This window comes from Poecilia mexicana, unplaced genomic scaffold, assembly GCF_051168715.1.
Source record: "Poecilia mexicana isolate PSO_F unplaced genomic scaffold, ASM5116871v1 scaffold_1, whole genome shotgun sequence".
Taxonomy (NCBI): Eukaryota; Metazoa; Chordata; class Actinopteri; order Cyprinodontiformes; family Poeciliidae; genus Poecilia; species Poecilia mexicana.
The window spans coordinates 6952226-6968991 of record NW_028263370.1 but is presented as its reverse complement, the minus strand read 5'-3'; positions in this window follow the sequence as shown (position 1 = coordinate 6968991).

Here is a 16766-nt window from a genome sequence, read left to right as displayed (position 1 = left end):
TTGCCAAACAAGCAAACAGACCCGTGGCACCCACACAGAGAGACACAATAAGACCAGCCTGAGTCCTGGACGTTTTGGGAAGAGGACGGAAGATTGTGAATTCACTCATTGTGGGCTTCCTAAATGAAAGACATTGATTTGCACAGGAGAGCTTGTGCTCCCTAATAGTTGCTCCATTAAACTGATTGACTAAAGGAATCCAGATGAAAGCTCAGGTCTAGTATTGATTTCCCCAATTAAATCCACATCAAATTCAAATTGTAAGTTAAGTTAAAGTCAGCGCTAATTAATATAAACAATAAGAAGCGCATTCATTATGAAGGTTAAAAACAATCCCATTATATTTGCTTCAAAATGTTTTTGTTTCATTTACATGTATATCTTACTGGAATTGTAATGAAATCAGCACCTGAACACTGGCTTGTGAATTGATACACTTGGCATACAAAAACAGAAAAACAGCACAAGAAACTGCAGAATAAAAAAGTATAAACAATTTCTAATTTTGCCACCCAGCCACCTTTTGCATCGTGTTTTCTTAGAACACAGTTGAAATCAGATATTTACATATGCTGAATAAAAAAAACAATCACATCTTTCCCCACTGTCTGACGTTCAGTCAGACCACTCTTGTTTTAGCTTAGTTGGAATTATCACATTTTTTTTTCTATTTGGGTAATGCCCAAAGCGGGAAGCATTTTTTACAAAATTGCTTTAAGTTGAGAGAAAAGGTTAAAAAGTACAAAAATATATATATTTTGTGGGGCAGAAATGATAACTTTCAAAGCAGTATGCAAGGGAAGTGGAGAGCTCAGTGAGGGAGAACTTCAGAAATGGATGAGAAACAAGCAGAGAAAGATAAATGAGGAGGACAGTGAACCAGGGAGGTGAACATGTAGAAGGAAATTTTGAGTAGAATGAGAAGATGGGGAGGAAAGTTTGAGTGAAAGATGAGGGTAAGATTGATGGGAAGCACAGTGGTAAATTGGCTTAAAGATTAGGGAGAGAAAAAAACTGAGTGGGGGCATAAAAGAATAAAAGTGTAAAGGATGAAAGGAGTGTGTAAGAGAAGGGGAGCAGAACAACAGAGAAAGAGAAAATAGGATATAGACAGATAAGTGAATGGAAGACATTCACAGTATTTGTCCTTACTACAGGCTATAATTCTATTTTTCTGCATGCTTCCATTATGACTGTCACTTTGCTGCTGGTGTGCCAAAATTTCCTCACCGATTGACAATAAAGGATTCTGTTCTATTCTATTCTATTCTATTCTATTCTATTCTATTCTATCATAAGATCCAGATAAAGATTCAATTTATGACCTAAAACTCAAGCCTATCACCGAATGGCTCAAATATGGTTTCAGAGTGGCTCCAACATAGTTTGGTCTCAGATCTGATGCAGTAGTGTGACCTTAAACATGGCCTTCCTGTAGCTCAATTAAGAGAACTCTGCAAGGAAGAGTGGCCCAGAAATCCGCCACAGCAATTTAAAAGACTTATTAGTAGTTACCGAAAACACTTGATTATGATTGTTGCCCTCCGGGGTGGTTCATCCACTGATTATGTTCAGGGGGAAAATACATTTGAACTTAGGATAAGCTTGATTTGGGAAACCTTTGACCCCTAAATAATAAAACCATCATTTGAAAAACACAATTGGTATTTCCCCCGCTTGTCCTCATTTGATCTTATGAATTTAAAACATGCTTAATTATGTGAAACAATCAGGTGTGATAGAAGAAAAGAAACCAAACGAACAAACAAAAGAAGAAGGAATCTGTAAGATTTTTCCACTGCACTGTTTTTCTATTTATTTATTAATTTATTTTTTTGCCATTTTTTTTAGTAAAACATTCAGATGAGCTCTGGAGTAAATCCTACAATGTATGTACCACCAATAAGGTTTCTATAAATTACTGTCATGTTTCTTCAGGAAATATCTTTTCACACAGCTAACGATGGTGCGTAGTGACAGTGACAAATACAGACTAACAGATCAAACAAGAATCCAGAAGCGTCCATAGAGTGATGTCCAAAAGATTGCTGTATTTGATAAAGCAGAGTTTAAGATGGGAGAAAAACAGCACAAGAAACTGCAGAATGAAAAGCATGTTAAAAGATGAGATCGCGGGTAGGCGGTTTCACGGAATGAATACGTTTATGTAGGTGTAGAAGGCAGAAAATTATAGGGTCACGCCAAAGATGGAGTGAAAATGAAGAGCCAAGACAGAAAACACGAGGACAAAGATGGAGCACAGCCTGCTTCTTGTCTAGCTTACCAAGTGGAGACAGCTGATAGAGATTAATGTCTCAAGTGGGTGGGCGGAGGGGAGAAAGAGGTCCAGACTGGCAGTGCGTGAGTTGGATGCATGATTGATGGAGGGAGCAGCTCAGGGCAGGGGACGCTGAAAGGGAGCGAGAAGAGGGGTAGTTAGGGGTGAGAGGAAGAGTTGAGAAGTTCAGTGGCATGAGTGTGGTCTACATTGAGAGTGTAGATTGATGAGGGCTGTGGTGGAGGGGCGGGGAGATGAAGTGAGCGGATGAGAGATTGATGGTAAAGTACAGAAAGGTAAAGTGAGCTGTGAGGGAAAGACACCGCTGAGATGTGAAGAGCTGTGAAAAAGCATCGCGCTTGAATTCAGATTCCCAGCCATGTCACGATGAGCCCCGGTCTTCATCCGGTGTACAGTGTGCTCATAAACCTGCCACTAAATTCACACCGGGACACAGATTAAATTTGAATAGTTTGGGAGCCGTGGTGACGCCACTCCCACTTCATCAAATGCTGGGATTCATGTGTGAGTTGAGCTCAAATGTAAATTAAGTGTGGGTTTGAGTGACTAACGCACACACTGGCTCACACATACAGGTGCTGGTCATAAAATTAGAATATTGTGATAAAGTTCATTATTTTCCATAATGTCATGATAAAAATTAAATTGTCATATATTTTAGATTCATTGCACACCAACTGAAATATTTCAGGTCTTTTGTTGTTTTAATTTTGATGATTTTGGCAAACAGCTCTTGAAAACCCAAAATCCCTGTCTCAAAAAATTAGAATATTATGAAAAGGTTCTCTGAACGAGCAATAAAAATAATCATCTGAATCAACAAAGTAACTCTAAACACCTGAAAAAGATTCCTGAGGCCTTTAAAAACTCCCAGCCTGGTTCATTACTCAAAACCGCAATCATGGGTCAGACTGCTGACCTGACTGCTGTCCAGAAGGCCATCACTGACATCCTCAAGCAAGAGGGTGAGAAACAGAAAGAAATTTCTGAACGAATCGGCTGTTTGCAGAGTGTTATATCAAGGCACCTCAGTGGGAAGTCAGTAGGAAGGAAAAAGTGTGGCAGAAAACGCTACACAACGAGAAGAGGTGACCGGACCCTGAGGAAGATTGTGGAGAAGGGCCGATTCCAGACCTTGGGGGAAGCAGTGGACTGAGTCTGGAGTAGAAACATCCAGAGCCACTGTGCACAGGCGTGTGCAGGAAATGGGCTACAGGTGCCGCATTCCCCAGGTCAAAGGTCAAGCCACTTTTGAACCAGAAACAGCGGCAGAAGCGCCTGACCTGGGCTACAGAGAAGCAGCACTTTGGACCACTGTTGTTCAGTGGTCCAAAGTACTTTTTTCGGATGAAAGCAAACTTTGCATGTCATTCGGAAATCAAAGTGCCAGACTCTGGAGGAAGACTGGGGAGAAGGAAATGCCAAAATGCCAGAAGTCCAGTGTCAAGTACCCACAGTCAGTGATGGTCTGGGTGCCATGTCAGCTGCTGGTGTTGGTCCACTGGGTTTTATCAAGGGCAGGATCAATGCAGCAGCTATCAGAAGATTTTGGAGCACTTCATGCTTCCATCTGCTGAAAAGTTTTATGGAGATGAAAATTTAATTTGGTCTAGAATCGGCCCTTCTCCACAATCTTCCTCAGGGTCCGGTCACCTCTTCTCGTTGTGTAGCGTTTTCTGCCACACTTTTTCCTTCCTACTGACTTCCCACTGAGGTGCCTTGATATAACACTCTGCAAACAGCCGATTCGTTCAGAAATTTCTTTCCGTTTCTCACCCTCTTGCTTGAGGATGTCAGTGATGGCCTTCTGGACAGCAGTCAGGTCAGCAGTCTGACCCATGATTGCGGTTTTGAGTAACGAACCAGGCTGGGAGTTTTTAAAGGCCTCAGGAATCTTTTTCAGGTGTTTAGAGTTACTTTGTTGATTCAGATGATTATTTTTATTGCTCGTTCAGAGAACCTTTTCATAATATTCTAATTTTTTGAGACAGGGATTTTGGGTTTTCATGAGCTGTTTGCCAAAATCATCAAAATTAAAACAATAAAAGACCTGAAATATTTCAGTTGGTGTGCAATGAATCTAAAATATATGACAATTTAATTTTTATCATGACATTATGGAAAATAATGAACTTTATCACAATATTCTAATTTTATGACCAGCACCTGTATATACAGAATGCATGCAAGGTGACGCGTTATCTCTACGTCTACTCCAGAAATGCAGTCTGTTTCACTGCACACCATCATGACAAGGGAGTGAGAGCAGACTGGTCGGCGTATTCAATAGTGTATGGGCTACCTGCAGCAGATGAGATGAAATTGGTAATCTTGTGTATGAATCAGGATGAGACTCCAAAGCTGCAAGCTTTGGGAATAAGAGGGCAAATAAAATGTGATGTCATAAAAATAACTACTTTACATATGCTTACAATATCTTAGCAGCAGATGAGAGCTTTTTTTATGCAAAGTGGCATAATTATGAGTGCTTTCTTCTTTCAAGTCAAATAGGACAACTGTAATTGGAATTTGTCAAAGGAATATTTAATATCTGATGCATATTGCACACACCCTACATGAGCATGCTGTTTAATAATGCATAGGCATTCACTCATATAGGGTTCACTTATTTTACAAGTGTTGAGTCAGTAATTTAACTTAATGCATTTTGATTCACAACATAATTCAATGCAATTCAGAATAATATGAACTCATGTTTGATTTCTAAACAAATAAAATGTTTTTTTTTATTTTTACTTCATGGAAGATCTCAATTTAGCTGTGTCTTTTAAAAAAAATAATAATTCTGCATCGTATAGTGCAAGAACACGTAAAACGTTTAGGAAATGAGGCATATGGGCAACAGGAGGCAACATGCCCCTTTTCCATGGGTTTTACTTCAGCCGACTCCGACAATTTTCACACACTGACATTGTGGTAATGACTTCAGTTTTAACATATTTTGCATTTCTAAGTAGAATGGATCCAATTATTTATTTGATTGAAGCCTATCAGGACTGTTAAATTGTAATGCAATTCATTTGAGCTCAATTATCTCATTATGTCATCCATCTGTTGCCTGGTGTTCTGTTTTTGGTTTATTTAAATTCTGAATTTTGTGACATATGTCCTGTTTGGCAAAAGTCCTGATCTGGGTTTGATCGCATTTACTTTATGCTCTGTCGCTTCCATCTTTTTATCTCCTTCCACTCCGTCTTGTCTTCAGGTTTGTATTCTCCTTGATACAATCATTAGCCTTTTCTGTTCTACTGTTTTAGTCTTTTCCCACTTCATTATGTTTCTGATCTTGTCTGCTTTTTCTCTTGCCATTCTCTATTCCTCTTACCTAAGACTGGTGAAGAAAAAAAAAATCAATACATCAGTCTTCCTCTTAATTTCTGTGAAATTCACAGCAACTTTGCATTCATAATGCTGCAACGGGGTTAAAAGTTTTCCATTTATTGCCTTTAACATTAAAGAATCTGAGTAGTTGACGAAGCAATTATTGGGTACCGCATGCGATAATTGTCAAATGTTTAAACATTCTTTTGTTTTGTTTTTATGCTTTATTGTTTTATGTAATTTCATATTTAGCCATTTAATTCTTTATCTAATTTATACCTGACTGAGCCAAACTCGATGTTAATGTTGCTTAATGAGAATGATGACAAGAGATATAATAAATGTAACTAAATGACTGGATCGCTAAATTGACCACATTTCTTGCCTAAATAAGTAAAAAAAAAAAAAAAAAAAAATTGTTCCTCGACTTCTGTGGAAACTAATGATGTGTCTTTGTTTTCATGCAGTGGTTCATCCAACCATACAGATCCAGATGCAGCTGTATACGTGATGTCCAACAGCAAGTAAGCCAGCAATTTTAAACATTATGCTTTTTTAAATCATGCTGGGAAAAACTTAAATATGTCTATATTTTACACAGCTGGGTTTCTGTCACTTAGTTTGATATTCAGAAGTGCTTAACCTCCCTGCGTGGCCAGGGGCCACATAGAACCACTCTCTTGACAAACACTAAATTTTAGTGGATGTGTGATTTTTAAATCGTTGACACTCATTTTTCCGAACGTTTAAACCAAAAAGCCACAAAGTTAAAAGCAGAAAGACTTTCTGGGTTGAAAGGATGTTGGCATAGCAACATAAATGCATTTTCAGCTGCTATCTTTTCCTATCCCTTCATCAGGATGTCCTATTCATCCATTAATATTCTTCTATAGTAATAATCAAAGCTCAAGTTTACTTTCAAAATTCAGCACTGTTTTATAAAATGACCTGGCCATCAAACATCATTTTTCGTAAAGACTGAACAGTCTTTTCATGTGGTCCGAGAGTTTATAAAAAAAAAAGAAGAAAAGATGGGTCCATGACCTTGCTGGACTTTTACTGGCCAAGCTCTTTCTCTAAATGCTCTACAGTGATTGTGAAAATATTTTTCTGATAATACTGAATAAGAAATTTTATCAAGCCTTGATTGTATTTGGTTTATTCTGGAAATCCATAATAAAACTTTCCACAATAATTGACATTAAATTAAAGATTTGAAGGTGATTGTGTCAAACTGTGAATCCTTGATGAGGTCTGTTGATGGCAGCATAAACCACGCTCTATATCAAATCTCTTTGTGCTTCTTTGTAATAATGTTGCTATAACAAAAGTGTAAATGAGCTTTGCCAAGAGCAACCTTGGAGCTTGGAACTTGTTGCCAATTACAGGTTAAATTACAGTTTTTTATATATATATATATATTCTGTTGAAAGAGGACACCATCCATTTCTTTCATAAAGAAAGAGTCCTTAAAAATTGTGTTTAATATGTTTGTTAACTCCATATTTTCCTTATTTTTACTGTGACAGTTTTGGATGCAGCCCTACTTGCATTTCCCCGAACTGTGGAAATGAGTACTGAACAAAGGCAAGCTGTAATTACCTCCCACTATAATTGCCAGACACTTTTGATGTGAAAATTTAGTTTTCTAAAAGCATTGTTCTTCGCCGATAATGTAAATGTGAGAACTACATAAAATGCTTATAATTTCATCCTATTAACTTTAATAAGCATTAACATTGTTGTGACAAGACATTACAATGATATTGGTCTGTGCAAGTTGAACAGTTTTACACATATCTGCAATTCACTGAGTTATGACAAAAAATGCATTTGTTCATTTGTTTTACTTAAACCCTTAAAAAGGTCAACATATTTTTTTTATCTCCATTAATTGGTTTTATATTCTTTCAGTCCTTCCAGGTCTGAGGTTGTTGGGCTGTTTTTGTTGCTCCAATGTTCCAGTCTGCTTTGTTGAAAAAGCTTCTAATCCCATAAAGATGTTCAGTGGTTGCATTAATTTAAATGTCATAATTCTTCTCTCTCATGCTTGAGGCACCTATGTTTTGTATAATGTTTCTGCGCACCGAAAACATTATCCCTTTAATATCCATGTCAGATTTTTTTTGTCGGTTTCTAAGTTTTCTACTTCCGTTCTTTTCTCATTATTTTTCCATCTTCTGGTGGCACAACGGATTATATTGCATTCCCACTTCCATTGCTCTGTAAGCTTTCATCCATCCCACTTACAGTTTTGCTTTCCTTTTTCTTCAACCTGTTCTGCATGCATCTATGTCCTTCTATCATTCCACTGCTTCCCACTTTTTCCTCTCTCGTCTGGCCCTTCATTTGTCTACCCCGCTTTATCCCCATCTCCCTCTTTCTGCATGTGTTTTTATGTGTGTGTGGCAGCTGGGTGCTTGTGGTTATTTTTCAGGCAGCGGCCCAGAAGATTGGACTGTCATAATCTATGGTCCTGAGTTATAAGTGTTTCTAACCCAAACCAAGGGACAGGAACATTTTTCCTTTTTTTCATCCCATCCTCTCCACCACCTCCTCCTCTCTCGTTTTCATTCCCTCCTTCCTTCCTTGTCTCTGCTTTCTAATCATCTCTTACGCTTTCCTTTTCTTCTTGTACCTATGAATAGCCATCTATTTTCTACAGTGACCACAATTCAAGCTCTTGCTTGCAATCGGCTCCCAAACACTTGTGCCATCTCTGAAGCAATTATTTTTGAGTTTTCTATTAACTATTTTGCAGTGTGTGATAATACCATGCTATGTTTTCACAGCTCCCACAATTTTGAATATTGCCTGTTTTCAAATTTTTTATTTGACTCATTTGTTGTTGTTTTTTATCTAATTTATTAATGTTTTTTTTCTCCTTTTTGGCTTGATTATTATCCTCTTATTTATTTGTTTCTCATTGCATGTGTTTTTCTGTGGAATAACTGAACTGTTCCAAACTACTCTCCCTTTATCTTCCAGAATTGAGAAGTATATCTGAAACTTATATATTTTTTTTCTCTTTTTTTATTTGTATTTTTTATTTTTAGCATTATCTGTCTAATGTTGGTAAAACACGTTATTTTTGTAGAACTCTGTCTGATCAGGTGCATTTTTGATTCTGTGGTATTTCATGTCATTGGGTAATAACATCCAACTTGCGTTGTTGCGTTTTGTCATAAAACCCAATTTTAAATCTCCCTGTTGCCACATTTTGCCATTGCTGGAAGGATGCACCATTGGACTCAGGCTTGATTTCAATTTTATGTATCTTCTTTTATTGGTAATAGTTGGATTTTTATTGTCTTTGTGGTATTGAAGGAGTTTCCTCTGGCAGTTATGGAGAAGGGCGCACAGCAGCTTAGCAAAGGGTGGAGAGTGAGGAGTCGCTGGAAGATGCTGCTCTCCAGGCTGGCAGCGTCACGCCTGCTGGTGTTGCTGTTAGTGAACGGTGGTTTGTTGTGCCCAGAGATTGACGATGTTCCATATTTAATGGTAAGACTGGCATTGGTATCACTGAGTGAATTGAAATATATTTGTGCCCAGCTGACAAAGCCGTCTTTCTCTTTGATTAACTGAAGGAGAAGCAAGGGAGGAGATAAAATATGATCAGTGAGAAAACAGCCCTCAAAGTGTCAGAAGAATTGTTCTGATCAAACTTGATCATCTACTTGGGGTGTTGACAAAGGCTGTTCATTTACATTACTTTACAATAACTCCAACCCGCAGCATTGGTTCTTTGACTTTGATTCAAGATCATTTCACTTTAAAGAGCCTTTAAAATTATTAATAAAAAAAAAAAAAAAATCAGAACAAGTCAGTTTATTGCTTGTATAGTTTTTATGAGGGAAATTCACAAAAAAGTAGAATTATCTTTAAAATTAATATTTATTCAAGAGGTACAAGACACCACCACAGTAAGTTTTTAAAGGAAAAAAATGTGTTTTCCTAAGGTATATTTTGTCAAATACCCATGGAGTTTTTTACTACAAGTTTTTTTTCAACTAAAGATCACAGAGCCTACCTTGAAAAATGTCCAACAAGTTTCTAGTGAAAAACACTAGCCTGGCCATTGCCTTTCTACACAATATGGCTCGATTTCTCTGGTTCAATCAACAAATAAGAGTTGTGGCTAATGACATTGTTTGTCTTATGTTCTGTTTTAGACTTGTAGTCTGCCTACAGTTTTATCTTGGCAATGGAGGAAGAGAAAAAAACAAAATTAAAATTCAGTCCATGCTGGCTGCCCTTCCAAATATTAAATCAACATTAACAGCAATCTCGTTCAGCTCTTCCTCCTTTGCAGTAGGGAATGTTTTCTTGTTTTTTTAAAGTGCGTGTAGTTTCCGGTAAGCTTCTTAGGGTCAAACTGGCACATATGTCACGGCCAAATCTTAGCGATTGGATCAAATTTAAAAGTTCAAGAGAATCTGCGCCTCCAGCAAGCAAACGTTTCTCAGTAGCTGAGGGGCCAGACCCTCTGCAAAGAGAACAGCAAAGGACTAGTCTTTACCAGGCTATAGATCTTCCCTAACTAGCTCCCTTTCCACAGACGCTCTCTACATTAACATGTCTTGTTACCCAGAACTAAAATACGGTGGTGTCTCCTTTTAGCATGACAAATTTGACATGTTTTTATTGCAAGTAAGGGAGTTGCTAGTGAAAACTTCACAGAACCTCATTTGAAATTTCCAAACCATCCCTTTAAACTCTGCAAGGTAAAGAGTTTGAACTCACATTCTGAGGAATTGCACCCACTTATAATTAAACTGAGAGCACAGAAAATGTTGTTCTAAGAACCCAGTTTGACTGATCCAGGAAAATACTGACAGTCTATTATGGAACTAAATTTAATTTTAAGTCATTCAGTATGTCAAAGAAAATACTCAAATTAAAAATGTGCAAACTTTGTTCAGGTCAGTGTCATACATTACCTTTGGGAGCAGGTTGCTATATGGTATTGATCATAGAAATCATCCATTCCTTTTCTAAGCCTGCTTAATCCTGATTCGGTTTGTGGGGGTGTGATGCTTATTCCAGCGAGTGGAGGCAGGTCATCTCCGGGCCAACAGAGACTAAAAGAACACACGTACACTTCCTTCCTACAGAGGGCAAATTTGATTTTCTGCTTAATGTTCAGCACATGGTTTTGAATGATGAGATGTAAACCACACTACCAAATGTACACCTACAAATGCACCAGTGGGAACATGCATGCAGAAATGCACCAGCCAAGATTAGAAAATGTAACATTTTGTGTTTTACTGCTATCAAACAGAGACATCAGGCATCCCCCTGCTAAAGACAGCGAATCTTCAGCAGAGGTGGTTTGTAGAATCACCTTCTAAGTAGTGAAGTGTTTTCTAATTTTTGCAAAATAAAAGACTCTGAAAAGCAATTATTTTTTTTGTCTTGGTAAGGACTTCACACAGACTATCCTTTTAACTGATCACATATTATGAGTATATAATCCAAACTGTTCCACTGTAGCTCTGGCAGCATATTTAGGGGTTGCTGTCCTGCAGTGGGGGAGCCTCCTTCCTGGCTTGAGGCTTTGGATGCCTCCAATAGGCTGCCTCCAGTTTTACGCAGCATTTCTATTTTCACGTCAAATCCAACCAACTCGCCTGTTGCTGAAGAAAAGCATGACCACAACATTAGGCTGAAGTCACCGCATTTACCAGTAGCATGTTCATGCTGATGTGCAAGGTTAGTTTGCAGGCACATTTAGTGAGAGAAAGGGAAAATATAAATGGGACAACTCCACATTTTTCTTGTTTTTCCAGTTAATTATCTCTTCCCAGACACCTTTTTTGCTGTGAACGGTTCTGATGAAGCAATGTTGGGTTCGGCATGTCTGATGTGCCAGTGAGTTGCGTGGCAGCTGCTCTCGGTCTATCAGGATGGTAACTCAGTGGTTCAGTTCACACAGCTGCAGTGTCCCAAGGCATCAGGGAAAACTGTTTTGTTGACATAATTAGGCACACCTCTTCTTTGTTGGGATCTTTTCAGTTCTACACGATTTGAGCTGCTTTCCATTACAATTGAGTAGCACCTCATTGTGGCTTGGGTTGTTACATCACGGTGGCCCCAGAGTTTGAAAACTGTGACATAATCTGTGTGAGACACAAACGATGCAACTTTCTTGGACGTGGACGCAAACCTGCTGTCAGAAAAGTTTGCAGACGGCGAGGAAAAACGCTCAAACAGCTGGGTTTACAACTACACCGGGTTTCTTTTGGAGACATCAGAGTGATAGGAGCTACAATGTATGTTGCACTTTTCAGATTTTTATTTGAAAAATATTTTAACACCTTCCTTTTTTTCCCCACTTTAAAACCATTCACTATGTCTTGTCCGTCCAACCACTCAAAACCCCAATAAGCTCCATTGTCGTCTCACTGTTACAAGACAAAAATCAGGAAAAGCTCAAACGGTATGAAAACTTTACACTGTGCACACAGAAACACATCTGAGGAACACAAGAGAGTTTTAAAACTTATTTAATGTGATAACATAATTAGAAAGATGAAGCGTTTCCCTCTAATGGGCACTTGAGTAGCAACAAGGGAGAGCAGATTGCCTCCTCAGCTAGCCAAATAATTAGACTGAGAATAGAAAGGAAAAGGACACATGGGAGGGTTGTTGGCAGTGGGCCGTTTGAAGAAAGCAAAAGAAAAGGAAAAAAAAAACACACACACACAATGTCTTAGCCCAGTGGGACATGTTGAGGACAAGGAGGTGGCTTGTAGACAGTTATGTACATTTGGTTGAAAATGTGTACGCAGCTGGAAAAAATGCCTCAATCCCTCAGTAAAACCATGTTTTTGAATCTTCTCTACTACTTTTCATCCAGGTAACTCAAGGCCATTTTACATGCAAGAAATGGGTTTGAAAAAGAGACGCTTGTTTTTAAAGCTTTGTACTTTTATTTTCCTACCATTCTATCAAGGTCCCCTTTTCCACTTTCAATATAAAATTGCATTATTTGTATCATTATTAAGGCAGGTTTGCCAGGAAACACTGGCAACAATTGTGCTTTTTAAGGGAAATCTCTACAAAAAAAAAAAAAGAGATTTCCAGATAATTTAATTTTCATGAGTATTGTTTTTGGCTATATCTCGTAGCAAGCATAACAAGGAAGACAGAGTTGTGCTCTGGGAGAATGTCTGTTTTTCTCTGAAATTTAAAAAGGCAAATGGGGATGAAATGATTAGAGGAATCATTATTCATCTCCTGTAAGAAAAGGAAATCTTTAATCTTATGTTTTAATTTGTCATAGTCTCCTTTGTTATGTGTTACTTTTATTATAACATAGGCACAATATCATAACTCTTTTATAAATGTCCATGTGCAAGTACAATAAAATCAGTGCCTTCTAATTAAACTTTGCAAGCGATTTTCCAGAACATCAGGACTGCACTTCCAAACTACACAAACTTTGTCCTTTTATTAGTAATAATATGCAAAAAAGACGAGCACTGTGAAACTTCAGGTCAGCATTTGAGAAGCAAGAAAAGTGTTTATTAAGGTCTGGTGAGATTTTAAGATTATATCTGCTAATCTTAAACACTAATCCCTCCACCTTCACAACAAAAGTCCCTGGTGCCTGGTTAAAAATGTCCCGCCAACCGTGACTTATCTGGACAATAATGTCGCACTGTGGAACTGATAAGGGAGGTCATATGTATTAAAATCACCAAAATAGAGAGCAGAATTGAAAGGAATAAAAAAAAAAAGTTTTGTACAATTTTAGAAGAGCTTTATGAGATTTGAGGGTCACATTTATTAGGAAATAGAATATGATTTTATTATGGCTTTAAATGAGAATGTCTGTAAAATAATCTGTTTTGTTTTATTATGAGAACTTCTCACCGTGTGTGTAACTAGCTCTTTTTTCTCTTTTTCTTCTTCTTGATCTTTGGTATAACATCTCTCCATTATAATATCTTTGGATGAGTGATCAATTTTTGTTTGCATTAATTTTCTGTGAAGGTATTACTGGTAACAGTTCCTTTACCTGTGGTAGAAATGTTTCCTATCATAGAAGCTTATTGAAAAAGTAAATTTCTTGTTTGAAAAGCTACACTAATTTCATCTTCTGATTCTCAAGAACGTCCCAGTACATTGATTCAGTCTTGTCTCATCTGCTTTGATGTATACATTCAACACATGTGGTCAATTTTCATATGATTCTTGACAAATGTTAAATATTTTCATACAAGTATAGGTTGCACATGCCTGCAGCTTCCTGGTGATTCACCCAGACATATTACTTTAAACATGTAAAATGAATCTTAGTTGTGATTAAACTAAATAACAAAATTTCACATCATTACAAGGGACATTAAACAAAAAAATCCTAAGGATGATTAGAATCTAAACCATGGATTTAGATTCTAAGGATGAGAAAAAGACGTTAGCGATGGTGGTGCCACTGGTTTTCTCATGCTAGAGCCTTATACACCTACTGTAAATGTGAAACATGAAAACATTTGATGGCAAAATCTTTCTGGTGACATTTTCCCTTCTACCATACAGTTTCAAGTCAAGTAGTACTCTAACTATAAACATACTCTAACTTCGCTGTTGAACTACATCATAATTGATTGTGGAACTACACATGGGATAGACCCTTTACTGTCCAATAAGATTTAATGATCATTTTTTGAGTTTTTTTTTTCTTAAGGCAATACAAATTAAGCTCAAACAATTGTAGAAAAACATTATCAAATTTAAAAAAATAGGGTTTTTTTTATACTATATGCATTACTGCTGCATTAATGAAAGTGGAATTTGTATTTATGATAATTTCAGACATGTAGGCAAGAGACATGCAATCCTTCATTTGCTGATGTCTCCATCTACTACAGTATATCAGTCTGTCTTCTTCTTCTACACCAGTCCCTGCCTGAAAAATGGCAGACATGTCCCGCTTGTTTAAGAGAATATATATCCATTTTCTTTCTTATTATTGCATTTTGCCAGCTCGACTCACAAAGCAGACCGTCACCAAGGAGTTGAATAGGGTGGGGGAAGAGAAAACCACTGCAGCCAGTAACACTGACATAGCACTGGAACAGGCAGTCCATAAAAACAGAACAAAACTGTGATTTGAGGAAAAGGGCACAGGAAAGGGACTGCCACTTAGCTTGTGTGCATGCATGGGAGTGTGTCCACAGATTAGTGGCTCTATTGTTGATTTGTGTGCTTGCAAGGCGGTTGTGGACTCACAGAAATAATAATGGTAGCAAAAAAAAGAGAAAAAGACAAAAAAAAATGCTGACCTCTTTGCTCATTACTGTGCATTGTCTCCTAGTGGTCGTTGCATGCCACACTGACACAGAGTTTCAACTCATTTTTCCCTTTGGAGCTGCATTCATCCGCAGAACATGCTGACAAACGGGAAAGTATGGGAACTTCCTGGTAAAGTAAAATTACAAATATCCAAGCGAAAAAGTTGTCTGTTGCAGATAGAATGAAATGCCCCATCGCAAAGGCAACTCATTCACCTGCAGGCTTTGACAACAAGTTCACACTTTCACCTCGACCTGTCAAAGATGTTGCATTACCACCTCATCACGACAAGATTCAGACACGTCATTGTTCTCAGATCCGATGCTTTGTCGTTTCTTCCTACCGTGCAACTCTCTATCATTTCTACTTTTAGGGACCATTTTTTGTGTCTTGTTTACAGTAAGAGGTGTCTGAGTGTATTTGTAACATGACAGGTTGCCTGTTTCTTCTACCATACATTTTCTATGTACAGCAATTTTAAAAGAAATCTAATTCATAAAGTGTCATGGGTGTCTCAGTAAATAGCTTTTGCTGTTTTATGAGAACCAGCTGACAATGTAACAATGCAACATTTGCAGAAAAGCTAGGAATGCATTATTTTTTAATTTTTATTATTATTTTTTGGTTTCAAAACCTCAGAAAATGAGCCATACATTACAAATTTCAAAGAGTTTTGTAACCAGCATAATCAAGCCCAGGTGTGCGCGGTCCACTTGTTTGTCCTATTCTAATGTGTTTCTGCTAAACAAATACTGAAAATAATTTATTTTGTATTTTCACAAATAAAATATGGGTTTGATACATTTCAAGCAATTTCATAAAGAATCTGTGTTCATTATTGGGTAAATCATCAGTTTTGTCTTATGGTTGACATGAAGCAATTACATTTTTAACCACGCTTTACATAAAACTACAATTTTATGCTGAGATTTGATTATTCTGTTCTGTTGTGTCATATTTTCAAACACAGCAGATTAAAGGAAATTAACATTCTCTGCTCGATGAGCGAAGGGGGGAAAGTCTGTTTAATATGCAGGAGCATTTGTGTCTGTTAAAAATGCATGGAGACCATCCAAAGGAGTGACCATGTTAAAAGTTTGCACACATTTGGCAGCTGGTACTGACGGTTAATCAACACAAGTGACGAATAGAGTGAGTGCTTAGAAGAAATTTGCTTAGAACAAAAAGGTGTCCGGTAAAGAGTGGAGGTGGGAATCGGTGAGTGCAACAAGGGGTCACACTGTGGTGGAGTCAACCTGCAAGATGATGCATACATTGCAGTAAAAAAAACCCAAAAAAACGGTAGACGGACAAAGGTACCTGATCAAGGACAAGCCAATGAGGTACAGTATGCAAGTCATCAAACTTCTAACTAACACAGAGATGCTCTCACTAACAACCCAAATGAGTAAAAGAAGCATCACTAAACACTAGATAAGTAAAACAATGATGATAATGCAATGAGTAAATATATAATAATGATACATTTTTTTCCAACATCAACCAAGCAACAGTGTGGACCTTAGCACTGCAGTCATTTAATTTCACCCAAGACTGTTCACATAATCCCACGAAAAAAGAATATTATCAATGTAGAAGAACCAGAAGATACAAAGAAGTCACCTAATTCTGTGTCTGAAAAAAAAAAAAAAAAAAAAATCTCAAAACAGCAAAAAAGTGATTCTGAACTTAATGGGAGAGATAAAAGCCCTTCAAAGGCAAAATGAGGGTAAGAATGGGAGGATTATTGTCTTCCAATGCAAAGTTTATGAGCTGGAACAATACTCCAGAATGGATGACATGGTGATCAGTGGGTTGGAAA